Genomic DNA, 24187 nt, shown 5'->3' with positions numbered 1-24187 from the left:
TTCCCGTGGTTGGCTTTTGCGGGGCTTTTGGCGGTTTTTGGTCGGATGACATCAGCATGACGGGACACCTTGTCGCGTAGTGGAGGGTATGGAAGGATGACGTGGCGATGATGTTAGCAGGTGGGGTCAGCGGGAGGGTGGTAAGCGGTTTCCTCCTGCACCACTTATGGGCCAGAGTGGTTTGGGGCGGAGGGGCAGCGAGCACGGCAGGAGGGTGCCGCGTGTCCCCGGTACAGCAGTAATACCGCCCATCTCCCCAGAAGTTAAATACAACAGCAGGATGGGGCGTGATATGATCTGGAGCCGTCCGATGGGAGAGCGTCGATCGAACGGTTGGCGCTGTTTGGAGGCGACAGAGGGTTACGGCACGGGACCCGATCAATTAAATCAAAGTTTTGAATGTTTTCGGCGCGCGGCAGGTTATTAATAAATCCCAAATGGATCTATTAATCCCTAAACATAGTGAATATGGTTATATAACCTGGGACGGGAAATATTAATAAGTGGGGTTTATATTATAAATATAATACGGGAGGGGTATATTTGCGCAGGTTTTAAATAATAAAGTTAATTGTTAATATGAGATTTTGAAAGGAAAGTGCTAAGTTTAATGTTTAGGAAACTTAGGCTTAAAGGGAAAATAGGGTTTTTACACAAGAAATGTGGCTTCTTTGCCTAAAGTAAGAATGCAATTTTACTTAGGCTTTTTGATGAGATGGACTGATTTTAGGAGTACTGAGTAGATCTCAATATCCTAGGGGGGGTTAGTAAGTGATTTTGGGAGAAGTGTGAAGGGAAGTTAGTCATGCCTCACTTGATTTGTAACCAAACAACTGCCATGGTACTTATGATAACAATTAGATGAACATCTTTGAGAAACGAAATTAACCATAAGCATGCTTTTGCAACACTAAAACTGCCTACCCAGCCTACTATTCGTAACCTTTTTTCTTCTTATTCGATGGGTGCACTTGGACTAGCAGACCCTTTCAATCTTATTTTCTTTTCATTACGATCCTATCTAAATATACCCTTATAACATCCAAGCGCTCAGCTTTAACTGTTGAGCTCATTTGCTTCTCTACCTGTCTATTTACCTGCCAAGATTGAACAGTTTGGACAGGTATTATGTCTCTATCTCTAAGACAAGTAAATTTAAACATGAACTGGCCAATATTGAGCTGTTTGGCCATTCATCAATGGTGGCATAGATCAATAAGCTGCACATCATCAGATCTTTGCAAAAATAGAACAATAGTGGCATTTTGGACTTGCACACTTTCATGGTCCTTTAATTGGGGTTCATTTCTTTCATTTTCTTGACCATTTCATTCTTCTTGCCCTTTGATTTTTCTTTTAGGGCATACCCTCTTTACATTTTTAAAATTTTTGATTTCTTGGGAATATGGAAAACCTTTGCAACCAGCCAAAGGTATGAACATATTAGAGATCTTCAATGTCAATCATGAAAAATGACACCTATTGGTATAGGAAGCTAACAATGGCTCAACTTGGGGATGCCTTTTCCTGATGAAAAGTCAAGAACCGCAGGTCAGATGGCCTTATGTACAATTCTTGCTGTATTCTTAAATTTTCCTTTGCTGTAAGTGAACAAACTGTATAGAGGACCATGTAAAATATACACATCTCTCATGAGCTGATCCAAACGATTACACCTCTGTTTTGGATAATTTATCTGAATGTTGTTCTCATATTTTCAGCTCCCAAGTCTTATACAATTTCTGGTAAACTAACAAAAAGGTAACACAAAAAGGTGGTAAAGTTCCTTGACTACACCCTAAAAATTTCTACACATTCCTTCCCAGTCTTATTGCTGTAATAAACTGTAGAAACTAAACATGCTTATGTACAAGTTAGAGTCCTGATATATCAACAAACTGGATTAAAATAATGTTTCAGCATGCGACCATTAATTGGTCCATCTTTTGCTTCTGTACCATCCAGGCTCTTTAAAAAGTAAGTATTGTTTCCTTATACAACCTGAATGATAAAAGGTCCCCTCCATAGGAAGTCAAACTTCCCATGTTTTCCTTTATCTTCTCTCCTGGAGTCCCATTTCAAAACTTTGTCTCCCTTTTATCAAATATCTTCTTGAGCTTTTCATGTAGCACTTGAGATCTCTGATATACCTCTTCTCTGGTTTGTTGTAAATGAATAGTCTGATTTATTCTTCTCTGAATGTCATTAGGTTTTGCCTGCACTTCTTGTAGCAACTTCATCACAGAGACTCCCAAAGATGAAGGGAATACAACCTCCATGCCATAAACCAATTCATAGGGGCTTGTTCCAATGGATCTCTTCATAGTCAATCTGTCTGCCCATAGTGCATTGATAAGCTTCTTGTGCCAGTTTTTCTTGTTTTGTTCCAATACTTTCTTAATGATATTGATCAGGCTTTTATTAGATGACTCAGCTAGACCATTACCCTGAGGGTAATAGGATGTGGAATGGCCTAAGGTAATGTGGTACTTGTGACAGAAATTGATCATTCTCTTGGATTTGAAAGCAATAACATTGTTAGTTATAATCTTCAGATGCCCAGAAATTAAAGTTATTCCCTGCCATTCTCAAGGACTCAACCTTGTGTTGGTTCATGGGACTCGGAGGGAGAACTATAACTTCCTAGGACCAAATGAAGTTGGCGTTTTTGACTAAATACCAGGAATATTGTAAGACTAGAGAAATGCAAGATAAGATCTTTACCATTGTGCAAAGAGATGATGAGACCTTGGAGGATTACTTAGAGAGATTTTTATACATCCTCCAGAGGTCGAAACATAAATTTGACATACGTACTATCAGGACCTTGTTCTTACATGGGATTACTGGAGATTCTAAGCATAATTTGAATTTATTAGGACAAGGGGATATTTCTCATAAAGCTTTTGATCAAATTTGTGACTTGTGAAGGAAATTTTCAAGGAATCAATCTAGATCCAATAGAGGAAATCAAAATAAAACTAGTAAACTTGGATCTACAGATGTTATGATTATTGGTTTGGAGAAAAAAATGGACAATATGAAAATTGAGATAATGAATACTGTTAAAAATCAAATAGACTCTTTAAAAATTCAGCAGAAATTGGTAGATGAACAAGAGTCTTTGTCTATTTTTTGTCCTAAATGTAGGAAAAAGCATCTTTTAAGAGAATGTCCTACTAATTTAAAATGTGTGATTTGTGCAGAGAACCATGCCACCGAGAAATGCCCCTCCATACCAGGATTAAAAGTTGTATTTACAGGGGAGCATTCTGAACCTGAACCATTACATGCTATGGGAGCACGGAGAAATTGGCCTCAAGTAGGTGTAGGTATGGTTCTTGAACCTTCACCACATTTTTTTGGTCATAATGCACATCCATATTCCTATTATAACACTCAACACTCTCAACCTTGGCAGCATGGGAACCATTATCAGTATGGGAAACCCCCTCAATCTTGGCAACAAGGATAGAGAGGGTCAAACCATTGACATCAATCCTATCCTGCACAGATGTTGTCATATCCTCCTACATATGCACCTCACTATATATCACATCCATCCTTTCCTCCCCTACCTCAACAAAGTTAACCGATGCCACCATTACCTTTACCACAACCTTTTTGACCGCACCAAGTGCCTGCTCAACCAGCACCAAATCCTAATAATAAGGCGGTGCAATCAATCTGTTCTTTTAAATTGCCCCCTTCTCCTATTCATCAAACCTTGCCGGTTGGGATGCATGAGCTTCAATTGAGATCAGGAAGGGTAGTAAAACCAGAAAAACAAAAAAAACCCATGGTGATCATTGTGGATAAAAACGAGGAGTAAACTCCTGGTCATTCGAAGAACAATGACACCATTCATCCCATTCTCGCACCATCAGAGTTACCATCTTATTCAAACTAGCCTCCCTACCCAGAGAGGCTAGTTATGGAGAGGAGTGACCTCAAGTCCAGTCTGGCTTCTGAGCTGAGGAATCTTTACATAAGGGTACCTTTGCTTCAGGCTATTAGAGAGATCCCCATCTGCACAAAGATCATTAGGGAAATCTGCCTCAAAAATCCAAGGAGGAAGAGAGAAGAACCTCAGACCATTCAATTTGTTGGTCGTGTAGCCGAGTTAATGATAGGATGTGAACAAATGGAAAAGTATACCGATCCTGGAAACCCAGTTGTCTATGTTCAGATAGGTGGTATCCTTGTCCCCAGTGTGTTAATAAACCTGGGTGCAGCCATCAATGTCATGACTAGGAAAACCATGGATTAGCTTGGGTTGGTCCATATTCGTCCTACCCCTACCGTGCTTGAACTTGTAGATAGATCAAAAATAAAGCCAGAAGGTGTACTGTATGATGTGGTTGTCTCCATAGACTCTTGGGAATACCCCATAGACTTTATTGTCCTTTAACCAAAATCTCTCGTGGGTGGACATCCCTTGATTCTGGGGTGACCATGGCTTGCCACAGCCGATTCTTACATTGGATGTCGCTCTGGTGATATGTATATTTCACGTGGAGACTCTAGGAAGAAAGTCACCTTATACCCGCCTGCTAGATCTATTTAGGAGCTCAAGGACACTTTGTGGTTAGATTACGACAGCAGTGATGAGGAGACTCAACCTGTTTCTTTGATCCACCATCATACAGAGTCTACCCAGGAGGGTGAATTACAAGATTTCTTGAATAATTTGGACACAATGCCTAATTTTGACATGTTTCATCAAATCTTTAGTCCAGATTTTCAAGAAAATTTTGATTCTCAACCCTCCTCATCACCAGTGTTAGTAGCATCTTCCTGCACTCTTGAGCTCGAGACTACTCTTGTTAAAATTAGTCTAGGAAAATCCTTACATATTAGTTCAGACCTAGACTCATCTCAACAAGAGTAGCTTGTTGATTTTTTGTGTGATTACCTTGATGCCTTTGCATGGGATTACGAGGACATGAAAGGCATACCTCCTAAAACCTAGAATCACCATATTTATATTTAGGAGGGAGCCCGACCTGTTCGTCAACCCCAAAGGCACATAACCCCTGCGCTAAGATATGTTGTGAAAGAAGAATTACAAAAACTCTTGTTGGATACCTATAGTAATAGGTTTCATATTTCATGATTGGCAAGAGAAAAGCCAAATATGCTCTGCTCTGGTATCCCAAAGATCCCATATTTCCTAGAAAGCCAGAGCTGGGTAAAGTGTTTCAAGTATTGAGGACCTTATTTCAAATTTTGTGGATGATTCAACAGTCTAATCTGGATCATGCCATGTTTCAATTTTGAGTTGTAGAATAGAGAAAGAGGTCTGTCCAAACAGCTTAATCTTGGCAGACAAGTAGTTCAGGTAGAGAAGCAAAGGTTCCCAAAAGTTTAATCTGGGACCTTGGAAGACATAAGGGTAGAAGTAGATAGAGAGAAAAGGAAAAAGCCAAAGAAAAGAAAAGGCAATTGAGGGTTGCAAGTCCAAGTGCCCCTCCAAGAAGAAACAAAAAATGCTAGGCAAAATAGTTGGGTAGGCAGTTGTGGTTGCAGAAAGAATATGATCACCATTACACAGGCATCAATAGGTCTCTTGCCAAGGCAATAAATCTATCAGCAAACAAAGTGGTGAATTCCATGAACTCACAGCAAAGAGCATCACTAACTTCTTTTCTTTCCCTCTCTAGTCCATCACTAACACCCCCTTTCTAATTCCCCTCCTTCATTCATATTAACTCCTAATTCTACTATATAACCTCCCCTATCTTACCCCCACCCCTAATAATATTAACACTAAGGTGTATAAAACCCCAAATCTTATGTATATTCCCTCCCCTAGGCATAATAGCCGTGTATTTTTCAAAAGGGACCAAATGGCATCTGGCCACTTTGGTGAACCTATTCCACCCTATTTCCCCTTGGCTGCAAGTTTATTTACCCTCAAATCACCTCTGCATTGATAAAACCCCCTCTCCAAACCCCTTTTGCCTATAAAAACCTTTGCAAAGGTTAATACCCGCCTCTGGCACGTTTCCCAATCCTACCACATTGTGGGTTAAGCCAAAACATTTGAAAAAACCCATAAAAACCCACAAAGTTTAATTTTTCCGCCCGCAGTATGAAGCGCGCCTCTTTCTCCTCCGCCAGCCGTCGGATCAAGCCCATCAGATCCGACGGTCCACATCAATATCGGAGCGCATCCTATGGCGGCGCTTTAACCTCCGGGAAAGTGACGTTGCGCCTTGTCACGCCTCCTCCACGCGTCGATCAATGAACCATCTCGGAGCCAAGTCTGACAGCCTCTGCGCCGTACCCAAACCGCCCCGAGAAACCGCGGCGGTTAAGGCCTTAACCGTAACCGCTGCGGTTTGACTGACCACCTACCCGCCGCTGACTCGCCGCCACGTCCTTATCTGCTCGTACCTGCCTATGTTATGGGTCCACCTCACTGCTGACTGGATTGCCACCTCGCCGCCCCTTTGACCAGTCACCCACTGCCACGTCGCCCGATGACGTCAGCTGACGTCACCTCACCATGACCCACCAATGACGTCAGCAGAAAAAAGCGCCAAATTGGTAAAATAACCCATATTTACCAATTTTCCCGTGTTTTTACCACTTTCACTGTTATTTCTGCCGAATGCTCTGCATGACCGTTTGAACTCCAATTTTCGCCAACCAGTCTATTAGCCCGGGCGACCTCCTCAAGCAGCAACTGTGCACCTTTGCTTCAACCTCTGCTCATCGAATTACAGGTATTTAGACCGTTTCGCCCTCCATACGACCTTCATTAAGCTTGAAATTGCTCAGAGGGATAGTAGAACCATAAAAACAGTATTTGCACCGTTCATTTCCATTTGTTCATCCACCATTGTCATTGTGAGGGCCAAGAAGTACCTGCAGAGCTTTAGAAACCTGCAATTCACATAAAACCTCTGTAATTCTGCGTTTTCCCGGCAGAGCTCCTAATAGACATAATTCACCCGATTGGAGAGTTCAGTTAGACCACAGAGAAGTTCTGTCACTAGACTCCAGTAGTATTTCAATTGCTATTGAGAGAATTCCCCTTGGATACTCAAAACATCAACTGTTTCCACAGAGAACTGCCTCCAGACTGTGTTTTTACCATTCCTCCTGTCCACCTGCAATTCTTGCAACTTGAAGAGCTATGGAGACCCCTATTGCACTGAATATTAAGCCCATTAATGCTCCTCACCAGGAATTAGCATGGAAAGCCCTGGGAGACATGGACTACCAAATGCTGGATTGGTTCCCCATGGGAACCAAGTACAATGTTCTAATGTTGAATGAATTAAGAGCCCAGCACCTCAGTGGGGCAGATATCTTGGGGATTTGGGAGTCAAATTTGCCCATATACAACCTTCCCCAAGTCAATCCTATGCCAGAGCTCATTTATAGCTGCCAGGAATGCTATGACCCCAGCCAAAGAGCAGTCATGAGCCCCACAGGCCTAGTCCTGTTCCAGATCACCCCAGAAAGCATAAACCAGATGCTGCGCTTCAAAACAGCCAAGAAATTGACCCCTCTATCCATGCAGAATCTGATTAACAAAGGGATCAAGCTGTCCAGTGACCAGATTGTCAAAATCAACCAACTGTTTGTCACACCAGGCTCTGAAACAGTCAGAACCCCTCCTATTGGGTACCAATATCTGAATGAGTTGGGCAGAATGTTGGTGGATCTAATTGGCTATGTCCTAGGATTCAGGGGGCTGGAAGATGTAGATGAAAGCATAATGGCAATGCTGTCTATATTTGCCCCTGGTAAGCCCCCAGCTGTGCAGTATGATTATGCAACTTACATAGCAGAAAAAATCCATGAGCAGTTCATGAATTTGAAAAGGGAGAGACTGTTCAGGTACTCCTCCTATATATATCACTTATTCCTTTTCTATCAGCCAACTACCTTCTCTGTTCCTTTGAGGCCACTCAATGCCCAAGGAAGCCCAAGATCAGTTGTTTTCTGGACCTCTGTTTTTCATTCTACCTCAGTATCACCCTATACATACTGTGAGTTTATTGATTTATTTGTTCATCCAGCCCTAACAGCTCTGCAAGGTACTCCTCCTCCTAGATTAACCGATGATATGAAGAGGATTCTACATTTGAACAAATCTTACAATATTGGCAACTGGTACTTCTACCAGAACCACACAGTCATTAGGATATATGGCTGTGAATTGAACCCATTTAGGTTGCCAAGGTATGTCCCCATGAGGCTTTTTGCCTTAGAATATTTCAGGCAGTTTGGGAACTCAGATTACCTTCACTTTCAGAGTAGAAACAAGAAGTCACAATTGAAAGTAAGAAGCCAGCTAGGTTCCTTCCTATATAACAGGAAAGAGGAAGGGTGGAAAGAGGCACACAGCATCCTGGAAGGCCTCAGATTGCAGACCAGTTTTGAATGGATTCCCTATGACCCCAATCATTCTATCTCCCTCAGGAGAATTAGATACAGACTGGGCAACTATGCGCATAAAAGACAACCTGAAATTGAAAAGTATGCCAATGCACTAGATTGGGAAGAGGGTACACTAGTAGAACAAGTCACTAAGGAAGAATTACTTGAGAAAGAAGCTAGGAATGTGCAAAAAGAAACTGACTTGGAAACTTGTGGACAGGTGCCCCTCTCCTACAGAAAGCAAATTGGAACAGCTGCTAGATCTTCAGCAGCACAGCAGCAAACTACTGAGAAGACATCCCAGGCAGCAAGCAAAGACAAAGGAAAACAGGTGGAACAGCCACCTATATTGACAGAAGAACAAGTTGACACCTTGCTACAGCAGCAAGAAGAAATGGAACAGCAAGAACTGGGGCAGCAACAAGAAAAAGCACAGTCCAGTGAACAGCAGCCCTTGCAGCAGGAAAAGGGGACAGATCAACCTAGTTACACTGAGCAGCAGCCCCAAACAGAGGTGCCTCCCAGGACAGATACCAATGTAGACACCTCAGTCCTCCAAACACCACAGAAGGAGGACATGACCAGGAAAAGGGAGAGAGAGACCCCCCACACCTCATCCTTCATCAGAGGAGAGAAGAGACAAAGACTGAATGACTCCCAAGAGGAGGACATAGCAGTAAGGCAAGCCATGGGCATGGGCCCACCCAGTGGAGAACTTTCGGCCAGCTCATCTCAGCGTGGACATGACATGACTATGGGAGGAGAGGTCAGCTCCTCCGGTCAACATAGAAAAGGGCAGTCAAGTATAAAGCAGCAATTCATTGACATCAAAAGGAGGAGTGATCCCATAAAAGTGCAGCTGTATGATCACTTGTTAAACCTAGCTCCTAGCAACCAGCAGAGACTCATGTCTGCTTTCGATGTGAGCGAAGGCAAAATGATAATGAGCCACTTCATGCCCACAACTTTGCAGCCTCAGTCCACCTCGGACTATCTAAGAACCAACATGGAGGTTCTTGCCAAAGACATACACCCTATGGACAAGATTGAATTACATAAACAAACTGGTGAAATGGTGTATGCCTCCCTGGCAGATGAGACATTGGAGAACTACAAACTAAAGAGCAGCCTGGATAACACAGCTTCTCAGCTGGAATTAGAAAGAGCATCATCACAAGCCAAGGACAATAGGATCAAGTCCTTGGAAGAGGTAATTATAGAGATAGGGCATGATCCTAAAGATGTCAAAGGCATCCAAGAACTCCTGAAGATAAGGGATGCAGACATGGCAGCCCTAAGAAAGAAAATCAAACTCCCGGCCACCATCCATCCACAAACAGATGAAGTTGCCCAGCAAAGGCAAGAGAAGGATGCTACAGATCTGCTGGTATCCCTATACAAAGAGCTGGTTAGGACTCAAGACCAGCTAGGACAAACTGAAGCTGCAAAGGCAGCACTACAAGAAACACTGAAGCAAAGAGAAGAGGGCCAACCCTCCCAGCCTCCTCCTGTGATAATAAATCTTGAGGAAATCCCTCCAAAGACTACTCCTCCTCCTCAGCAAACAGAAGCTACAGCACCAACTACAGCGCCATCCACAGCAACAACATCTACAACATCGGAACAGGCTACTAGTTTAGACATGCAAAAGCTGCAAGCTGAGATCCAAGCCCTGGAATCTCAAATGAAAGAGCTGGATGAACTTAAGAAAACCTTGACTAAGGTAAATGAAAAGTTTGACAAGAGCAAACAGAATGAGGCAGCCAAGGAGAGAGAGGTAAAATCTCTTAAGAGGAGAATTGCTGAACTAGAGAAAGAGCTTGCACTAGAAAAAGTGACAGCTGAAATGAAAGCAGTGCTATGGAGCAACATTGGGCGGTCCATTGCCAACCAGTGGCAATATATTGAGACCATGGATGAGCAAATGGTGCTCATCACTAAAGCAAACAGAGAAATACAGAGAGCCAGGGCAAGCCTTGGACACATGCCAGAAGCTGCTACTAGGATGATCAATATTATGAACTATAAGACTAGCTCTCAATTAGCTGTCATGGGAATCACCAACAGGACAGAAACAATTGCTGTAGCCAAAAGAGTCATAACATTGAGGAACTTGGTTGGAACACTGGAGAGGAGGACACAGGATATGCAGACTGAAATCAACAGATTCCTGGAAAAATTCGTGGCACTACAGAACAGAGGCCTCCCCAGCATTTTAAGCAGTGTAGGAAGACTGCTCACCCTAGACAATTACAATAAGAGAATTGATGCCCATGCAGTAGCAGAGATTGCAAAACCGCCCAGCACTTCAGCAGAGGCAGGGCCAGCCACCGAGCAGAGTATGTATGACAGGGTGGAGAACCTGTTTTTCCTCATGAATGAAGTTGAGCATCTGTTTGATACACCACCTAACTTCTTCAAATTCACAGAAGCAGATGAAACTCTAGGGGCAATCTTAGCACACCAACTGCCCACACAGGATGCCTGGAAAAATTTGACACAGACAGTTTTGTCAGGCCAGAATTAGTAGCGCTAATTCTCCAGGCAAAAGAGCATACATGCGCAGGCACAATTTTGAAGAAAGATATCTACAAGGACGAGGCAGAGGCTGAGCCAACTCAGCAGGACCATTGACTCACCACAAGCATCAGTCACAATCACAGGTGACAAGTCCAGGATACAGCGTACAAGCCTTGAAGACAGGTCCTCCAGCATTTATTCAGAATATCTCGACCGACTTAGCTGTTCCCAAAGGCTAAAATATCTTCTGACAGAGCATTAAAATGCCTGTACTCTGTAATCAATGCTGCATTAAATTTTGGTCATAATATCTTAAGTAGTTGGTAAGAATGTAAAGTCTGAGATAACTCAGAACTCAGATATTTTGTAAATGACAGCAAGTATATATTCACCCTTCACAGCAGTTGAAAAGGGTTGTTGTAATTTTCTTTTGAAAAGCTCTCGCTCGTTGTAATATTTTTAGAGAAGTAATACAAAGGAAGAATGGAATTTCCAAGGCTTGGTGTTCTTTGATGTATTGTGGTGAAAGATGAATGTTACAGGATTCCAGGGTGTTGCATAAAACAATAAGTATTCTCAAATCTCTTTGTTATATGTTTTCGAGTCTTTTGTTCTCTTTTGTTGTTCAAATGTTTTACACTTGATAGCAATGTGAAAGGATAGTTCCAGGACTTAACCATGATTACCCTGGACTCAAACTGAGCTATTATACATGTTTTCCTCAGATACAGTGACAGAATTGTAATTCTTAATTGCTGCATTTCAAAACTGTGTCTTTTACTGTGACAGGCATTCTCAGGGATTCAATTTTTGCCCCTGAGACCTCTGTCTTTTCCTCTTAAAGCTGTCGGTTGGGAATATATAGACAATAAGTGAAAATTCTTAAATGCTTTCACTGTTTGTGTTACCTGTTTCCAGTCATTTAATCAAAAAATCTGTTCTATTAAGCACTCAAATGGCCCTGTAAGTTCCATCTTTCATCTCAAAGTCTCAAACACATATAGCCACAGACTCCATTGCCCAATGGTACTCAACCTCTCTGAAAACTACATCACTGGAATCTAAAAGGAGTTTCATCAACCAAAACATAAACAAAACCAGTGCATAATAGCTAGCCTAAAACCCTATCATAAACAGTTACAAATCATAAAGAGAGAGCCCTCTCTGATCACAGTTTGGCTAGAAACAGTGATCCAAAGATTGGTTAGTGGTTACCCCGGCCGTATTCCCTTGGGAGTCATAGGGAACAACCTGGGTGTTAACAACTCTTAGATGCTAACTTTATATATCCAGTGGGTCTCCCCGTTGGTAATAGTCCCGAAAAAGGATGGGAGATGGCGCATCTGCATTGATTATCGAGAACTTAATAAATCCACTCTCAAGGATTACTTTCCCCTTCCTTTTATTGATCAGGTGCTAGATACCCTTGCTGGTAAAAAGTACTTTTCATTTTTAGATGGCTTCAGTGGGTACAACCAAATTTAGATCACACCCATAGATCAAGATAAGACCACCTTTACATGTCCATGGGGTACATTTTCTTACCAAGTGCTTCCCTTTGGACTATGTAATGCCCCAACCACCTTTCAAAGGGTTGTGCTGGCCATTTTTGTTGATCTCAAGTGTGTTGAGATCTATATGGATGATTTTTCAGTGTTTGGTAACTCATTCCGGGAAGCCAAAAAGAACTTTAAAAAGTGCTTTTACATTTCCAAGAGGCTCACCTTGCTTTGAGTGATAAAAAGTGTAGATTAATGTGCAAAGCAGGAGTATTCCTTGAACATTTGGTTTCTGAAAAAGGTATCCAGATAGACCCGGCCAAAATAGAAGTTATCTTGCGTCTTCCTGCACCCAAAACACAAAGGGAAGTAAGAGGATTCCTAGGACATGCATGTTATTATAGGAGATTCATTGAGAACTTTTTTAGGATAGCTACCCCCCTTTTCCGATTGTTAGCTAAGGATAGTGAGTTTCTCTAGTCCACAGCTTGCCAACAGTCTTTTGAGACATTAAAGGAAAAATTAGTGCAGGCACCAGTTTTGAGAGGTCCCAACTGGTCCCTTCCATTCCACATTTCCTCTTATGCCTCACATACTGCCATTGGCGCAGCTTTAGGACAAGAAGAAAATGAACAATCCTATGTTATTTACTTCATCAGTAAAAAAATTCACCCGCTGAATTGAACTATACACTGACCAAGAAAGCGTTTTTGGCCTTAAATTTTGCTATAAATAAATTCAGACACTACATCAAAAGATATGAAGTCTTTGTGCATATTGATCATTCTGCGATAAAATATTTAATAAATAAACCATTGACTAGCGGCAGAGTGACTAGGTGGTTACTATTGTTATAGGAATTTAATGTTACTATTATTGATAAACCAGGAAAATATACTGTTGTTGCTGACTATCTTTCTAGATTGAATAATCCTGGTGAAGTAATTCTTGTTGATGATGATTTCCTCGACGAACATATTTTTTCTATGTCAACAAAGTCTCCATGGTTTGTTGACATAGCTAACTATTTAGTCATCGGAAGAACACCACCTCACTTATCTGCTCGTGAAAAGCAGGATATAATATTCAAAAGTGTTGCATATTCTTAGGTCCAAGGAGACCTCTTTTACACTAGGCCAGATCTTATTATTTGTAGATGTATAAGAGAGGAAGAAGTGTTTGATATACTGAAATCTGCCCATGATGAACCTTGTGGTGGTCACTTCGCTGATAAGAGAACTGCAAATAAAATCTTACCCATTGGATACTTTTGGCCTACTTTGTTTAAGGATGCCAAATAGTATGTCAAGCGATGCGATAGCTGTCAGTGAATGCGTCAACCTGTTCAAGCCAACGAAATGTCTTTATGTCCTCAGATTATGATTGAGCCCCTTGAAAAATGGGCTATCGATTTCATAGACCAATAAATCCAACATCTATGAATAAAAATCATATATTGGTTTGCATTGGTTTTGTTACAAAATGGGTAGAGGCTAAAGCTGTTTCTTTTGTTACATAAAAAGTTGTTGAATTTTTGTTCAGTGAATTTTTTACTAGATTTGGTGTTCCTAGATAGATTGTTACTGACAATGGACCACATTTTATTTCTAATCTGGTAAAGAAAGACATGGATAAATACAAAATTCGGCATAGAAAGTCCGCTCTATATCACCCACAAGCAAACAACCAGGTGGAGTCTACCAACAAGGTGATCGAATCCATCCTCAACAAAACAAGAAATCTACATAGGAAAGAATGGGCCACTCGGTTACCTAAAGCCTTATGGGCTTATCGAACCACTTGACAAAATAGCACAGGACATACACCATATGAGTTGGTATACGGGAAACAAGTGCTTTTGTCGATAGAGTTCGAGATAAAAACCTTTCGAACAACAGTTTAGTTGGAATTAGATCTCTCAGAAGCACAACAGCAACGTCTATTACAGTTAAATGAGTTAGATGAATTTCAAAGAGATGTTGTTCAACAGAATGTGTTAGTATAACAATAACGCAAAAAGTGGCATGACAAGTCTATCAGGAAGAACTAGTTCCAACCAGGTGATTGGGTACTTCTTTATGACTCTAGATTTAAACATTTCAAAGGAAAATTCCATACACACTGGATGGGACCTTATGAAGTAGTCAAAATTTTCGAGAATGGGGTTGTAGAGATCAAAACTATTGATGGGAAAAATTCAGTATTCCTTCTAAATGGCCATAGACTCAAGGTATATTTTCAACCCCTCACAAAGGAGGACTTCATGCAGCAAGTGCAATAGAAACCTATGCTAGAGATGGTAGGTGGCCATGCCAAGCTATTACAGATTTCATTTTCTCTATTCAAAAAAAAAATGACAAAAACTAAAAATAAAACAAAAAAAAATATTTTCCTGTGATTGTGAAAATCAGTTTGCTAACACGGTCACAGAAGGATCAGCCTAAAAACCAACATGCTGGCAGGAAGATCGAAATTTTAATAAAATGAGAATGTTGCTTGATCTTTATATGTGCTAATTGTCACCAAGAAGAAGTAGGTTTTTAAGTGCAGGAACCGAACCCTTATCCAAGTTTGGGACAGCTCACACGGAAATTTTTATGCAAGCAACACTCAATTCCCACTGCATTTACTTTTTGTTCAGCACTATCCAAGCAGATTTTTGAGGTGAAATTTTTCCCTCCTTATATTTCCTTTTTCGTAAAATTCCCTCTATTTTTCTTCTTTTTATCCCATAAAGTTTACCACCCCCTTCTTCACATGGAAATTGTCCCTATCCAACTTCGTTTTTCCCTCTTTTTCCCTCGAAATTATTTTCCCTTTCCTTTTTTCCATACGCCCTCTTAGTGGTTTCACACTTGAATTCCCTGTTGAATTTCCGTCCCATTCTAAAAATTTACCCCCTTTCCCACTTCTTTTCTCCCTCGTGGATCATATTGCAGAATTTGATTCAAGATTATGAAGAAAATCAAAAAGCATGTATTGATACAAAAAAGCTAGCGAATAAAACCTCCTTTATGATTCAGCAAATCCTTCAGAATCCATCATATGAATTTTGTCAAAAATATCCCTAGTGCAGGTATATGTGTTTAGTGCAGGAATGTTCAGTGCAAGAATGTTCAGTGCAGGAATGTCCAGTGCAGAAATGTTCAATGCAAGAATTTTCAATGCAGGAATGTTCGGTGTAGGACTGTTCAAGTGTAGAAATTTTTAGTGCAGGAATCTATACTGTTGAGCACTCCCGAGTACAAAACTACATGTCCTAGTGCAGGAACAATGCTCTTTAGTGCAAAAATTTGTAATATGGTGTAGGAATACCTGGTGCAAAAAAGCGCATCTAGAAATTGTATTCTTGTTTCCTGAAAATCGTGTGCAGGCAGAATGACTGCACCACTTCCATATTTATAGCATTCAACAATTTTTTTATTATGATTAGGCTTTGTTTTATAATATGCTAAAATAGGAAGGAAATCTTTTAAGTGCAGGGATAGTTAAGGTATTAAATTTTTTTTTTTTAAAGTACCATGTACAAGTTGTGTGAAATAATGAATTGATTTCGGGATGTGTATGATTTAACCTATTATACCATACTTACCTTTTTGAAAAAAAATCTTGTTACCTGTTAATGACGACACGACCTCATACCATACCGTGCATGACTGTCATATTAATCATGGCACCTTAACTGTCACCTTCCCCAATGATCATTTGTGCTTGTACCACAACCTATCCATATCGCATCCATCCTAAGTTCTACATTTAATGATGGAGCGTGACTATTAGGTGGCCAACATAGTGGCGGTCAGATAGCTCAGCTATCACAAGGTTTGTTTTAGACAGAGCTCCTAAATCCTGACCGTGTGATCTTTCTAAAAATTTTTAGACAGAGTTCAGTGAATTAAGGATGGCACCCGTGAGAATTGAACCCTATTCCGTGAAAGAGTTAGAGCAAATGGCCGAATACCAGAACAAACTTCCACTGTTGCAGGAATCTAGGTTCTTCCCGTTTCTGCTGAAATTTTTTGACTCGGCCATGGCATTAGAGTTTGCTCGAACCTTTAATGGGAGCCGAGCCAAGGTAGGATCACTAGAATTTGAAGTAACGGAACAGTCTATATCACAATCCATCGGATTACCAGCAGAAGGTGAGCAGTGGTTTAAAAAGGAGAAGGTCAAGAAGAAAAAGTGGCATCGGTTTGTGGTCAACTGAAAATAAAAAGTGGATTGGAAGAAAGGACGCCACGTAGCTCCATGGAAGGAAAATGGAAAGACTTGTTCTACATATTACAAAAGTTCCTCAACTGTGAGGGTCGCTACTCATTGACCTTCTTGTATTCGGCTGTTGCTACATTTTGGGTGAGGTAAGCTTATCAATTTTGCTTATTTTCTGCTAAGAAGCTTGAAGAAAATGTCAAAAGGAGTTCAAAAAGGTAACTTGATCCAAATCACATGCAAGTTATACTATCATGGGTTGATTGCAATTTTTGTTAAGAAGGAATGGAAGGTCAAGAATATGATCTGGGAATTATTTTTGAACGAGTTACATAAAAGAGGTGTAGGGAAATCCTCCAGAAAGAAGAGTGCAAGCAAGAAGGGGAAGCCTAAAACCCTAACCCTATGCCCTACCAAGACTAAGAACAAAGAAGAGTTATTGCAAGTAGAGGAGCGAGAGCTCGTTGTTGAAACCCCATCTACATCAAAAAGAAGGACCCGAAGCTCAGTCAAGAGGACTGCCTCCTTGAAGGAAGCCCACATTCAATCAACTTCCCCAATAAATTTGGATGACACCCCACCTCCTTAACCAACTGTAGACAACCTTACAGTGCTTGCAGATTTTGTGGCCCATACAGTGATTAGCGAGGGGGATATTGATGAAGAAAAGGAAAATTACGTCGACACCTAGTGCAAGTGCAGATAAAGGCCCGACAAATGATCCAATGGATGTTGAAGTGCAGGGTACTAAAACCATTCACGATATTGAAATGCAGGAGGTTAATGACCAGGGTGATATCGACCTCAATGATGTTGGCACTGGTCTGGAGTCAACTATCGAGAAAACTCTTGCACAAGAAGAATTCGTTAAGGAAGACCCCACTCTCCACCTGAATAGTTAGATAGTGATCTCAAGCAACGTATCTATGGGTTGGAGGTACTGAAACAAACTTTGAAAGTACAAGGGACAGTGCAGAAACAGAAAAACATGGAGCTGGAAGGAGAAGTGAAGGAGCAAAAATGCCAAGTGAAGATATGGAAATTCTAAGCATCAAAGTTCTACAGTTGTCTCAAAAAGGTGACCAAACGGCTCAAGAAGGCTCAAGGCAAGAAGAGGAAGATAGTGAAAGTAGGAATTAGCATACAAATACAAGACTGAAAAAAGGCTCCCTTCTTTTGGTTTTTTTGTAGCAGGTAAAGGTTGTGTCAGGACACACAACAAAATAGGGATGGGAGGATGTTGGTAGGCTAAATTGCCCTATTTTTTAACCTCTATCCTACTCTAGACACATAATCTAAACCTCTGTTTTCACCTAAGAACCAATTCATTCCTATACCTTTCTCTAAAATCATGCACATTCCTACACCCTCTTTGTATTTTCATATTTAAAGGCTTGTCCTAGAATTAATTACTTATTTATGGATTTTATACCTTTAGTTATCCTTTCAACTAATATTTGTCTTTCCTAAAGTATTTGATAAGCAAATGTATTAATAATTGTGATAGAATGGTCGAGTGCAGGTAGGATTCTTGCGCTAGCTGGAGGATTCCTGCACTCCCGTGACAACTCATTAGTAGGATTCTTACACTAGCTGGTGGATTCCTGCACTCTCGTGACAACTCACCAACTGGCGTGTATATTTGGTAAAGGATCAGTTGACCTCGAGTTAGGCTCGGGGCAGGAGAGAAATCAGTGGATTGAAGATCCTGACCTCGGCCAGATATCTTCGATTAGTATTTTGTAAACAACCCAACGGCTTAGTTAAGCTACTGTTATGATTTCATTACAGCCGTAGGCCTGAAGGCTTGTATATAATGTAACACTCTGATAGGAATTAAGGAACAAAGTTATGGTAAAATTTGCTAAGATATTGTAATATTTTGGAGTATCGCCTCTCTGGGTTGGATCGCAGATCCAAGATGTATTTTTTCTTTTGAAACTAATATAAAGGAATGCACCAGTACACAGTTTCATTTTCCTTTTGCATTTTGATGAATCTTTGACCAACTGCATTTCTCAATTTATTAACAGGGAAGCGAGTTGGTTGGCCAGGGCCCGGCCAACCCAGCTCGTTCTCCCTTTCTTTAAAGGTGTGTTAACTTAATTTAAAGTGTAGGCGTGAATTTGTTATTTACTTTGATTTTCCTCACAAGTTATAGATTTGATTTCATTTACAGTTATTGTGTTGCGGGTCCGTGGTGTGCAGGCTTAGAAGTATTTGATTTCAATTTACATAAGCTTTCCTTTTAATGTTTGATTTCATTTCTGCAAGATTGGTACAACACTGCCTATACTAGTGCATTTTTGGTTCTGCAAGTTGATTTCATTGGTTCAGATTTGCAAGTCTTTTACTCCTTTCCTTTCACAAGATTTCTTTATTCCTTTCTGCAAGATTGATGTTTGTTTCTAAAGTAAGGGCATTATTAATATCTAAGGTTTTACTTAACATTTAATTGTGTTGTGATGAATATGGAATAAACGATGTAGTAACTTATAGGTCTGTGCTTGCACTGAACACTTTCAAAGAAACGATCAAATTTCATGATTAATTACTAAATGAACCCTCTGAGTTAAAAAATTGAAAAGGCAGATCTAATTGCACAGTTATCTCAGGAAAAGCCTATTCACAACACCAGATGATTTCCGTAATTATATAGAAGAGTTTTATGTTTTAAAGAAAGATTTACTTTAACTTTTGAAAATCATTTCCTGTCTAGAATCTAAGTTTGGTTGAAGCATCTTTCTACTTGTGCGAATTTACTTTCAAATTATGTTTGTTTTGCACTCTATTTCATTGAACGCGCTTTTTATTCTTCGAAAGTAATCTAGAAACCAAGTGCAGAAAATATTGATTATCTGGTGCAGGAACCTCAGATCCAGTACATGATCAGACTGTTCTAGCTCGAAGACTTAGAACTCCTGCACGAAGGTCAGAACTTCAGTACAAGTACAAAACATCCTTCCGGTATCTAAACCTCATTCCGGTGCAGGCACAACGTTCTGGTACAAGAACGTTGTTGTAGTACAGGAATAACAGTTTAGTGCAGGAAAGAATATCTTTAAAGAAGATAGATACACTGAATAACTTATTTATCACACTGTCTCACTGAAGGTAAATATAAAGGGTCATTTCATTACTTAATATTTTTCACAATGAATTAAGAATCTATTTTAGTTTCTGCGAAAGTACTTTTCATTTATTCCAACACCATACTTTCTTTGAGTATCAATTGTCGCTTGATCATCATTTTTCTTTCGATTCTATAAATTTTTGATATAAAAATAGGAATAAAATTAGACAACGTTCATATCATTTCTTGGCATTTCCTGTGCTATGCCTCGAAGTGTATGAAACCCCGGATTGACAAATTAAGTGTTGGAATGAGCTTTCTTAACAACAATTCCTACACCCATTAATTACAAGCTTCATAGGGAGATGTTTGAGAAAAGTTACAAGAGGAATATTGAGATTATGATTGAATACTATAATCGCATGCAAGAATACTATAACCAAATGGAAAATATGGAGAGATGTAGGCTCAAGAGTGTAATAGCCCACGTGAAAATTCCATGTAATAAAAGTTAATAAAGGAAAAATAATAACCACGGTTGATGGGACACTTATTCCAAGTTGAATCTTGTGCAAAAGAATAGTGATGGGGATCACTTGTGGTTGTTTAATGGCTAAGGAAATTGGCAAAGGAAATGGCTAAGGCTTTGGAAAGCAAAATGACATTTTTGGTACATTTATTTATGAAAATAATGAAAATTAAGAGAAAGGGAGGTGAAAGGTCACAAGTTGCATGTGAGGAGGAAAATGAAGAAAAATAATGGAAAATGAAGAAAATAGAGGCCTCATTGATAAAAATGCTTCTGAGGATCAGTTGGTAACCTTTTTTCAATTCAGTGTTGGAGCTCTCTCATTATTCTCTCTCTCTCTCATACTCTTGGATACTTAGAGTTTTCTTGGAGCACTCTTCGATGGTGTGGCATACTTGGATTTTTGGAGCAAGAAGGCAAAGGAAGAGCAGGAAATTGCAAGAGGACATCGAGATCAGAAGCTACAGTGGTATTTTCTTGCAGATACCGAGTTGCATGTATGTCTTCCTCACTAGTTTTGGCATGCATGGCATATGCATGTGGATTATTGGTCATGATCTGTGACTGGCATGGAGGATTTTCTAGATTGAAAGTGGATTGCCTAGCCTTTCCATTTCCTGGATAACCATGGAGATTGTGAGTTTATTTCCTTGTTTTGTTTTGGTTGGTTCTCATGTTTCCTTAGCTTGGGTTGAGTAACTAGTTCCCGGAGTTTTGGTTGGACAAACACTTTGGAGCCCTGTAACAACTTGGGTTGAGTTACTGGTCCTTTAGCCTTGGTTAGAAAAACGCTCTTGAACCCTTGGTAGGTTGAGTTACTAGTCCTAGAACCTTGGTTGGATAAATGCTATGGAACTGGGCAACAGTTGTGGGTTGAGTTACTAGTCCTGGAGCCTTGGTTGGAACAAATGCTTTGGAGCCCTGGGAGGCTTGGATAGAGACCAATATGATGATGGTTTTGTGATGTCCGGCTATGAGGTGGAATCACTGTTTGATGGGTTGATGTAGTTGGCCTCTGGAAGCCCTAAATGGTTTTGGATTGATGTGTTTTATGACTTCCCACATTCATGCTTGGAATATGGCACAGGGGTGAATGGTTGAAGAGAGATTTGGCTCAATCATTCTATGGTAAGGTGGAACATGGAAGTCTCATCCTGGGTTTGAATTTTTCATCATCAATATGAGGTTATTTCTCCTTGTAATTCTATGAGTATTATACTAGTTATATGTGTTTTATATGGTTGTGATTTCATTCGTATTTATGTTGTTATTATGTTGGTTATATATATGTTTTATGATAGTATCTATGTATGGCTCTCATCATGTTTTTACTTGTAAATGAATGAACAATGTATCTATGACATAATGGATGAAATGGTAGTTGATGTGTTGAGGCATTAATGTTTCTTAGTGATTCTTAGCTAAGTATGAGACCCCTATGCTCAAATATGTTATTTACACCTGTAGATTACATATTTGTGATATGTTTGACGAAATGTTTGTCATGGCTAGTAGGGGTCCAATCAAGGTCTTATTCAAGTAATTGCATTTGTACTGTCATTTCCCTGTTATTTTACTATTATGAAGATGTCATTCAATTATGGGCAGTGACCTGGGCTCTGGGCCTGAAAAAGTGGCTCAAATCTCAGGGACATTGGCATAGCAATGTGCAAAATAGTCCCTGGACACTGGTTTGAAGGCCTATGAGAGTGTCTAGATGTCCCTGGACATTGGCATGCCCATAGCGTGAGAGCGTACAGAGGTCAAATGGTCCAAAATCTCAGTGGGACCTTGGGGATGGTTGGAAGAAAGGTTGGATTGGTTCCAGACGGTCCTAATGCTGATGTTGAATGTTTGTATGGTGTGTTTCCATCGATTCCACTTCCTTAACGTGACTTAGGAGGTTGAATCATATCATAGTGGCCTCTCGTCACATGTTTACCCCGGCTGGCTAGTTGTTTGGGTATATGTGGGAGGAGGGTGTTACAAAGAGGGCCAAGTTTGGAGTAGTTGTGCTCGGTGCAGATGTTTCCACCCAACATAGCATTTACATAAGTCTTTGGGTAAAGAACAAATCACAAGTACATAAAAGTTAAGCATTTGGTCAATCTTTTAGTTTTGTTTGTAACAACAATAATTATTAATACTTTTGTGGTGTTGGTTTTCATTTATATTTGAAATATTCATTGTTAGATGAATTTCTATTTTAGAGTCCAAATTTATGTTTCACCGTCTAGAACCAGGTCCATCTTTTGGATATTTAATTTTCATCTTCAATGTCCTGAAGATTGATTTGCACTTCGAACTCAAAAAAAATTCATCCAACTGTGAATATTGTGAACATAACTAAAAATAAGAATTATTATTATTTTTCTAAAGATCGATTTACCCAATATATAAATTCTTATTTGAGAACATAATTTTTTTTACTTTAAAATTGAATAAAAATATAAATTTTAAGAATTAATAAGCTCGACCAAGGCTTCTGATATAAACCACGAATCTTTAAAATATATCTTGCATCATATGCCTAGTGATAACAATGCAATCATCCAAGATTCCCTGATTCAGATTTCCATAAATCCTTCTGAATGAGTAGGGAAACTTTCAATCATATTTGCGAAGAATTGAATTTAGTTGTTCCCAAGGACACAATGTTGAGGAAAACAATCCGTGCGAGTCAAAGAGTGGATGTTTGCATATAGAGGCTATTCATTGAAGAGCCATTACACCTAGTGTCCAAGAGATATGAATTGGGGATGTCGAGCTATCATAAGTTGGTATTGGAATTTTTTGTTGTTATTCGCTAGGTGCTTCTCCCTAAATATATTATGGGGATTTCCAATGATTGGATGTAGGGCTTGATGAAAGAGTTTGAAAGAATTTATGGGATTCCTAAGGTTGTTGGGGCCATGTACACTACTCATGTTCCTATTATTTCTCCCAAGGTTAATATAGCTACTTACTTCAATAAAAGGAACACTAAGAGAAACCAAAGAACATCCTACTCCATTACATTGTAGGGCTTTGTAGATAGCACAAGCTCCTTCACTAATATATGTATAGACTTATAGGGTTCTATGTCTGATGACTTAGTCTTAAAGATTTTTGATCTTTTCAAGTTGTAAATGAATGGTTTCGCTTATCCACTCTTGGATTGGTTTCTAGTCCCATATGTCCAACATAATCTTACTTGGACTCAACATGCTTTCAATTATAAGATAAGCGAGATTGAGAAGATTGTAAAGGATGCATTTGGTCGATTGAAAGGGAGGTGACATTGTCTAGAAAAGTGCACTGAGGTGAAGTTGCTTGACTTTCCAGTTGTTCTTGGAGCATGTTATGTGCTAGATAATAATTGTGAGCAACAAAATGGGGATTTTGATCCAGAGATGGCATTTGAACTAGTGGATGATGAGATGTGTCCAGAAAGTTGTGTGCAATCTCAGAGTTCTATGCAAGAAAGGGATAAAATTTCCCACAATTTGTTGCATCATGCTCATACTAGCACAAGTTTTCTCTAGACATACTTCCAAAGCCCTTTTCTTCTTTTGGGTATATTTATTAGATTCTATTTTCTAAAAACCATAGTTATCTTCCATTGATGCTCATGAGCTTGAAGCATCCCAATCAAAGATGGGATGAATATAGGGTCACTTGTAGCTCACGAATATATTTCCCATAATTTGTTATATCATGCTCATGCCAACACAAGTTTTCTCTAGACATACATCTAAAGGTCTATGCTTTATCGGTTTTTTGTTAGGTTATTCCTTCTTGATTCCATGTCAATCTCCCTTGCATGCTCTTGAGTCCTCCCACTTCTCCTAAAGCTAGAAGCATCCCACTGAGAGATGGGATGAATGTCGGGTCACCTTTGGTTGAGCTAGCAAAGCTCATGGCTCAAACATAATTCCATGCTTGTTTGCATTAGGGTTACATGTTTAGATGTTACAAAAA

At 39.9% G+C, this 24187-nt stretch overlaps 1 long non-coding RNA gene across 1 annotated transcript in view; it reads right to left on the bottom strand.

Moving 5' to 3' along the window:
* LOC149226746 (uncharacterized) overlaps positions 1–24187 on the bottom strand; it is a 39935-nt gene that overhangs the window by 14953 nt on the left and 795 nt on the right. The gene's annotated exons all lie outside the window — the stretch shown is intronic.

This window comes from Pinus tabuliformis, chromosome J, assembly GCF_031772625.1.
Source record: "Pinus tabuliformis cultivar Carrire ecotype Pingquan chromosome J, CPIR1, whole genome shotgun sequence".
Taxonomy (NCBI): domain Eukaryota; kingdom Viridiplantae; phylum Streptophyta; class Pinopsida; order Pinales; family Pinaceae; genus Pinus; species Pinus tabuliformis.
This window is presented reverse-complemented; position numbering and strand designations above follow the sequence as displayed.